This window comes from Mustela nivalis (genome assembly GCF_964662115.1).
Source record: "Mustela nivalis genome assembly, chromosome: 9".
Lineage (NCBI taxonomy): Eukaryota > Metazoa > Chordata > Mammalia > Carnivora > Mustelidae > Mustela > Mustela nivalis.
In genome coordinates, this window is record NC_139028.1 from 23,257,999 (window position 1) to 23,266,207 (window position 8,209).

Here is an 8,209-nt window from a genome sequence, read left to right on the forward strand (position 1 = left end):
CACGTAATCATTACTATTGCTCCCATATTGTTCAGATACCACGGCCCTGGTGTATTTCAACGCCTCACCTTCCACCTGCTCGTCTACCTAGGGTTCCACAGTGGAGATCTTTAGGAAGTGGTGCCTCTGCGTGCCAGGGGTTTTCCACCCAGCTGATCACCAAGCAATAGGGTTCTTAATACCAGACCTCAGTGAGTAACCCAACTCCAAAACCCCACCTTGAGGGGCAGCCATCTAGGGCCATTCCTGACACCAGTGTCTTGGCGTGGGTTTCTGGAAACCAGTGCCCAAAGCAATGGCCCATGCACTAGCTACTTCTTTATTAGGGAGTGCAATCCCAAGAAGGAAGAGGAGGCAGGGAGGGGAGAGCCACTCGAAGGACACATTACCGAGCTGGCTGCTGCCAAGTGCGACTGATTGCTCAATCTTGCAAGACCATTTCGAGAAGCTGTATGTCTCAGGAGCATCTGCGGTGAGGGAGAAAAGGAAGAATTTCCCACTAGCTCCCATTTTCCATTGATCAAAGTTTTGCCTCACTGAGCATTCACTCCCCCACTTTTAGGCTGCACGAGTGTGGGTGCTGAGAGGGATTCTGTAGGGTCCACAGCTCAACATGGAAAGGGAAGCCCAGGGGTAGGTGATGAGAGGCTGGGGCACCCAGGGCAGTCACCAAGCAAGGCTCTGCCTGCGTCACCTGCGTGAAGTCAGGTGGAGCCCACCCAGGGCTGGGAGCAGCGGAAGCTTTGATACTGGAGACAGGCAGGGCCTCCTCCTGGTGCTGGGCCTCCTGCTCCCAGACCAGTGCTCTTTACTTATGCAAGGGGCTGTCTTAGCGCTCACATCCCCTACCCCCTAAAAAGATCCCTCATCTGCCCTGAGCTGTCTCAAAGGCATTTCCCCTGCTGGGACCTAACTGCACTGGAGCCAGGCATTTTTCGGCCATAAAGTGAATCCATCCCCTGCCCCATCCTTTGCTGAAAGGGCCCCTTGGCATCAAGTTGGTGCTGGGTACACGCACCCCCGTGACTCTCAGCCTTGTTGGCCTGGCTCATGAGATAGAGCTGGTGGCTTCCCCGCCGCACTGCCAAGCTGAGACCCAGGACCCATCCATCCTGCTTCCCCATTGCTGAGGACGCCCCGAGTGACAGATGAAGGGCCCCAGCCATGAATCATCTCCCTTACCTTTCCCCATCTCCCAGCCAGCCTCCCAGAGCCCGGCGCCCGCAAGATGGATGTCGGCAGAGTCTCACCTGCTCTCTTGAATGATTCCCCTTTAAAAGAGGCCACTTATCAGTAATTCATTACTGGGCTTTGTTAGCATAAACAAGGCCTGGGAGGTGGGGAAGGGGTGGGGATGTGACCCGCTCCTCCTCTCAGCCCCCTGCCACGTCTGCTGCCATCCGTCCCTATCACATGGGTTGGCCTCCAACCTCAGCTCTACCTTCCTGCTGGGGAGAAAAGCAGAACCAGGGTCTTGAGGAGAGCTGCTCCAGCTGGTGGTACCCACTCCGGCAGATGGCATACAGCTGTTTCTGGTGACATCTGGATGAGCACAATCAGCTCCAATTGACGATTTCTTTTAATCTTGAATTAAATGTCACATGTTGCCTCTTTCTTTTATGGCCCATATTCACCCCTGTCTGTGTTGTCTATAACCACGGCATAAGATATTACTGGCTGGGGACCACTTCTTTGAAAGACAACCTTGTCCCTGTGTAGCCTCAATTTGTCAGTAGGAGCATGAGGAAGCACCTGGAAGAGCAGGACTGACCCTGGGAAGGACGAACAGAATCACAAAACAAGAGCCATAGCGGATGGAGGTCAGTCTGGGCTGGCACTGCTCCCCTGGGGACCTTCCTGGCTGGGGTGGGGGTATCTGGAGGTGGTGATGGTTTCTGCAGTAGGTACAGGTCAGAGGTATGATTCTAGAAGGGCCCCATGGTGGGGCCAGACAGGCAGGAACCAGGGCCCCACCCCTCCTACTCCACCCAGAAGCAAAGAAGACAAGAAGAAGACCTCAGATTTCAGCTTAGTTTATCCCTTAGTTCAGGACCATAGCTAGCTTTTTTATGCCACTACCAGCTCTCTCCTCCCCCATCCATTCTCCAGCAGCTGCGGGGACACCTTGAAGTCATAAATCTGATCATGCCATCCCTTTGATTAAAAACCTTGAATGGCCTCTAGCCACTGTCTTCAGGATCAAGCCCAAAGTCCTGAATGTGTCCTGTCCTGTGCCCCGGCCTCTGCCTGCCCTTGACCTTGACTCTCATCTTGCACCTCTTCCTCCTCGTTCATGCCACACAGGTCTTCTTGCCGCCTCTAGGGAGATTTTTTATTCAACCAACCCCAGGACCTTTGCACTTACTAATCCCTCTGCCTGGCATGGACTTCATTCCAGGACGAACATAACTCCTATTTATCTTTTAGGTCTTAGCTTAAGTTGCCAGGGCCCCAGGGCACCTTCCCTACTGCCCCAGATCAGACTAGACGTGCCATGCTCTCCTGTAGCTCCTTGACTTCTCCTTTATACCGTACACCTAAAAAGTTTGCTTATCCATTCTCCCCGGCAGACAACATGTCCATGAGACATGGGACTGTGTCCTGTTCCTGTTCCTTCCCCAGTGGTGAGTACAGAGATGGACACAGAAGGGCCCTCTGTGGAAGGAATGAAGGAATGAGGGGACACACACATGAGAGACTCGAACCCCAGGCCTGACCAGCATCTTCCATGGTGGTCTCCCCACAGACTCCCCTCTCCCAGGCTCTGCTATCTCCAGCCTCTGGCCTTGCCTCCACCATCAGCAGTGTCTGCCCTCTCTTCATACTCCCTCAACCATAGCCATGTCTCCTGGTCTTTTCTGTTTCCTGGAAGGGCAAGGTCCTGGCTTTGACCTCAAGGCCACCTCCTCTGGGGCTTCAGGTGAAATGGCTTTTTAAGGCTCAAGGACCCTGGCCCACTGGCCTCTTCCTCTGGGGAGGATGTTAGCCTCTCCACCCCTCCCAGCTGTGCCTCTTCCTCCCTTGGAGCTCTGGGACCTCCAGGGCTGGACTGGGCCTCCATTGCCCCTCAGGGAAAGGCCCAGAGCTCACAAGGCCCATCATCTGGCTTTCCAGACTCCAGTCTGGGGTCACAGTTCATCTCACACAACACTGGCACATTTGCAATTCAAATACCACTCCCTCCTTTTGTCTCTGGTGGCCCAAACTGAGACCTCAATGCGGCATGATTTGAGGGAAGTCGAAGGATGTTTGCCACAGGATGGTGGTGCAATGACTCGTATTCTTGCTGCCAGAGGCCAGCTGTCCAGCGCTAGGTCCTGACATTCTTTCTCTGGCAACCCTGAGAGCATGGCTGTGGCATCATTTGCATAGATTTGCATATCCTCTGCTGCCTTCTATCCCAGGGTCTGCAACCTGGGGCTGGGCAGCCAAGCTGGCCAGCAGGTTAGTTTTCTTTGGCTGGCAGCCTGGCAGCTCCCCTCCCCGGCCATTGTCACTGTGGATTCTGCTACTACACTCTCTATGACCCTCACAGGCCAGTCCCATGGTGCCTGCTCCTTTGTTCATCCATAGTCCACCAGACAGTGGCAGCTCAGCTGAGTCTCACAGCTCCTTCCCACTCCCGGCAGGGTGTGCCTTCGGTCCTGCCCATGCCCGACCTGCTGTCGCCTGTCCCACACCACGCGGAAAGGGCTTGGTGATCTGGCATTTGTTTGTTCGTATGTTCAGATTTACTGAGCATTTCCTTTGTGCCAGCTACTCTGCTAGGGACTGGGGACAAAAAGAAAGTAGAGGGGCCACCCTGAGAGGCTAGCTCCCTTCTTCACTGTGTCTGGGGGTCCCCAGCCTGGAGCTGGGTTCTTCCCATTGTCCTCGCTCTGCTGTAACTCCCACTGGACCTGAAGCGGGAGCACTTGGCTTTTCAAGGGCTCCACCTTTAGCAACACCACTGCCCCGCCTCCCAGGGGTCCCCAGCCCACCCACGGGCACTGGTACCCTAGACCTCTCCCAGGAGGACAGGAGCCCCCACCCAAATAAGCCTCCTGGAACTGGCCCCCGCACTTCCTCAGAGCAGGAAGGGGCTTCTCACTCCCGTGGGCAGATTGGGGTCTCGACAGTTTTTCTTTCTTGACTTCTGATCCTAAAATGTGAAAAGCAGACAGGGCAGCAAGGAGGGCAACGGAGAGCAGAGTTACCCAGGGTTAGCAATGGGAGAGCCAAGCTCTAGAACGAGCCCAGTCCTGGGGGACTCTTGGGGGACCCTGCTCACGGCCGAGCTTCTCTGAGCAGGGTTGTTTTTTGGCCAGTCCCCAAGAGGCCAAGACACCAGACATCAGTCCAAGGCTTGGGTGGGCAAGGGCAGCTTCTCCTTCCTAGCCTAGAGAGGTAGAGACTTCATCGACATCTTTCCTCCAGGTGGTCTCTCTTCCTCTGCTCCCTGTTTCTGTTGGGGACCCCTGCGGCCCCTATTCCCCTAGGCTGCGAGCCCTACTCCTTTTAGGACACCATCCTCCCTTATATGGCAGCCCAACTTTTATTGACTGTGTCAATGGGACAAATTATTTAAGCTCTAAAAGACTCCACTGCACATCTGAACAGGGGAATGGTGAGAGCACTTATTGCAGAAGAAATGGTATTAGATGTATCACATCTAATATACAGCGCTTGGCATGCCATAAGACTTCAGTCCTCGGCCACCATCATTCCCGTGGGAAATGGTCCTTTGCTCCCACAGCTCCTGTGGACAGTCTGAGCAAGAAGTTTAAAAGCTAGACAAACTGATTGTTCTCTGTTGGCTAGTGACCACAAGATGGGTGATGAGGAGGACTCCTAGGGACAGAGAGGGGCCATAGGAAGAGGGTGACCTCAGCGAGATTCAGGACCGGACTCCAGCTTGGACGGGAGGGCAGATAAACAGGAGAGAGGAAACGCCCACCACTCGGTGCTCTCCTCACACAAAGAGGGTTCTGCAGAGCTCTCCCTTGTCCTTCTCCTGGTTAATATGAAACACAGTGAGCACCGATGAAGTCATTTTTCAAACCATAAAGCACTGCAAACACATTTGTAATATTTTTCTTCTGTGCTATGGGTAGGGTTTGGGTTTTTCCTTTTCCTTTTTTTTTTTTTTTTTTTTTTTTTCCAATTCTCTGCTATTTAGCAAACACAAACTGTCTTCCCAAAAATGTAATTCTGGGCATGGACACTTTTAATAATGTTATGCTCTGGTCAGATCTGTAATGGCTTTTTCTTTTTTTCTTTCTTTTTTTTTTTTTTCCCTATTGATGATTCCTCGTTTCAGTGAATCACTGCCAGGAAAACTCACCTGGAGGCCAGGATTGTCTCTAATGGCCAGTCTAAGTCGGGCATCCCAGCTTGAATCCTCTCCCTCCCAGGTGGTAAGCTGCCTGGGAACTAGGACTGGGTCCTTCTCATCTTTTATCTCGAGAGCCCAGCACAGCGTCTGGCCCAGGTCAGACTCTTGGTGAGAACATGGGGGATTCTGGTTCTGGAACTCTACCACTCGTTATGTGAACGTGAGCCACCTCCTTGTGGCTCACTATTCTATCTGTAAAATGGGTATCATCTTAGTAACCTATTTCATAGGGTTATTGTGATGATTTCTCCCTCCCTACCTCCCTCTTTCCATTGTCTCTCTGTCTCTTTCTCTCACCCAATTGGACCCAAACAGTTGTTCTGGTTCTCAAAATCCCATGTGTTCCTACAGCACGCTGCACTCCACAGGGCGTCACAAATACATTAGCTCATTTATTCTGAAATCAGGGAACAGAAGCATCTCCCTCTCTCCGACGAGGATGCTGAGCTCAGATACGTGGCCAGGACCATCGCGCTAGCAGTTAGCAGACGCAGGACTCAAACCAGGTTTTCTGACACCAAGTTTTGATTCTTTTGGGTTAAAAGACGCCAGGCAGTAGTTCCAACATAAATGACATTTACTCAGTCTGGCTCTAGTACAGCTCTCAGATAGCCTGTCACTTCACATGGGGAGACATCAGTCAAACTGGGTGTTTGGCACCGAGGGAAGCACATAACCAGTAAAGGGCTGAATTTTTCCTTTCTTCTCCAGGGGGTTTTGGGGGTGGGACTTGGGGGCAGCCTATGGAGGCAGGAGATCAGTTTGATGTCCATCAGGAAAGAGCTGCAGGTGTGTCCACAAATGACCTCTGCGAATTGGTGGCCTCCAGATGCTGGGTTCCCCAAGATGAAGCAGTGAAGGAAGGGGACACTCACTGAGGGATTTCCCTGGGACAGGAGTGTCCCCATGTGAGGACCTCTCCCATGTGGGAGCACCTCTCACCATCCTGACCACTTTCCTAAGAGGATAACATGGTGACTTCCCTTGTTTCCCATTTTTAAGATGGAAAAACTGAGGCTTAGCTTGCTCAAGGTCACACAGCTAGTAGGTAATGAGCACCCCACAAGCTGGGTGCACTGTTTCTTGTTCAGCAATAGAAAGGAGCCCACCCTGGCTGTTTCTGGGCTCTAGAAGGGGCTCATGGATGCCAGATGGCTCCCGTCACCAAGCGAGGATGTGATGGGCCGGGAAAGAAGCCGGGTACGTGACCTCCCAGCCCCAGGCTGCTTCTTCGACCTCCCTTGAGGGTTTTCAGGACGGAAGAGGGAGCACTGGCTGCAATTCCCTGGGGGTCCTGGAATCCCAGCCCTACCTGAGAAGGGAAAGTTCCCTCCTGCTATGGAGGAGTGGGGCTCCTGTGAGGAGAGAGCTTCTGGGGCGGCTGCGAAACGTCTGGTGACAATATTTGTGTCTAAAAATACAGCAGCCGAGAACCAGCTAATTACAGCCTCTGGAGTCATTCATAACTTGGCGTTTCCCTGTTAAGCCTGATCTTTCTCAGCTCGTCCTCCGCAGCAGCCATGAAGGAGGTCGCCTGTAGGTGGAAAGCCAGCCAGGAGGGCCCAGGATCGGGCCTCACTCCATCCATCCTTTGGCCCCGAAGCCCAGCCCAGTACCTAGGGCGAGGCTGGCACCGCCCACTGAAATGCCAGGGAGCAGAGGTTTCTCGAGTCTGTACAACACCCCCATGCATGTGCGCACAGGTGCCCTTGGCTATGTGCCTGTCGGGGCTCTATCCCGACCCACTGGAACCCCCCAACGGTCAATGGTCCCAGTGTAACCTCATGATGAGAGAGCTGAGGAGAGATGCTCAGGGCCCCGGCAGCATGGGGCTGGTGGAGGCCTCTCTCCCGGGACTGACGCAGGGTGCCGAGGCTCTGTGGGACTGGCACTTGGGCTGAGCAGGCATCGGGTCCCTACCCCTCCCTGTTCTGGACCCCCCTCTCTCCCACGGCCTCTCCTATCAGGAGGCACCCCTAACTCAGTTCCAGAAAGGGCTAAATGACCTGAGCAGAGACCAGGCACCGTCCCTACCATGCCCCATTCCTGCCTGAACATTCACAGGGAACACGGGGTGCAGGAGAAGTGGGAGAACGAATCCCACGTGAGGGGATGTCCACATCCCCTCCAGAAGAGACTCTTTTTAAATCACAGAGGCTTTCGGAGCACCTGGGTGGCTCAGTCGGCTAAGGGTCTGCCTTTGGTTAAGGTCATGATCCCGGGGTCCTGGGATCGAGTCCCACGTGGCTTCACTTGGTTGCTTGGAGCCCCCTGCTCAGCGGGGAGTCAGCTTCTCCCTCTCTCTCTGCCCCTCCCCCTGCTCACGCATGCACGCACTCTCTCTTTCTCTTTTTCTCAAATCAATAAATAAAACTCTTTTAAAAAAAATCAAGGCCTAACTAACACTTGGATGGTATGTGCGACCTGCTGTCATATACACAGTGCTCTGTGGGTCCCATATTAATTAGATGCAGTGGTTTGTATGATTAGGTCCACTTTATAGATAATTAAACAGAGATGCAGAGATGTTAAGTCATTTCCCAAGGTTATCTAAGTAATGACTAGCCTTGACCTCAAGGCTCGGCCTCACCTCCACGAATCTTCCTGCTGCACCCGAAAGCCCGACTGTGACACCCCACGCCCACCTTGAAGCTGGGACTGCCAGCCTGTGCGGGGTGCTGATTGCAGAAAACACCGCCCGTGCTGTTTCCTCCACACAGCACCAAATTCAACCAAACCCACCCTGTTTGTATTTGGAAAATGTATTTGGAAATACATTTTTATCTCACTGAGGAAGCTGGATCCATTAGCCTATGACCTAAAAAAGTAAGCCAG

General features: G+C 53.2%; 1 long non-coding RNA gene across 2 annotated transcripts; it reads right to left on the reverse strand.

Moving 5' to 3' along the window:
- Positions 1-312: 312 nt before the first annotated feature.
- On the reverse strand, positions 313-5,469 carry LOC309841460. 2 transcript variants are annotated; one of them, XR_014299142.1, is made up of 4 exons: positions 5,324-5,469; positions 1,442-1,772; positions 1,183-1,271; positions 313-467 (listed from the first exon to the last, which is right to left on the reverse strand). It is a non-coding gene; the product is annotated as an uncharacterized lncRNA (long non-coding RNA). The 2 variants fall into 2 exon arrangements; XR_014299141.1 differs by lacking the exon at positions 1,183-1,271.
- Between the last annotated feature and the right edge of the window lie 2,740 nt (positions 5,470-8,209).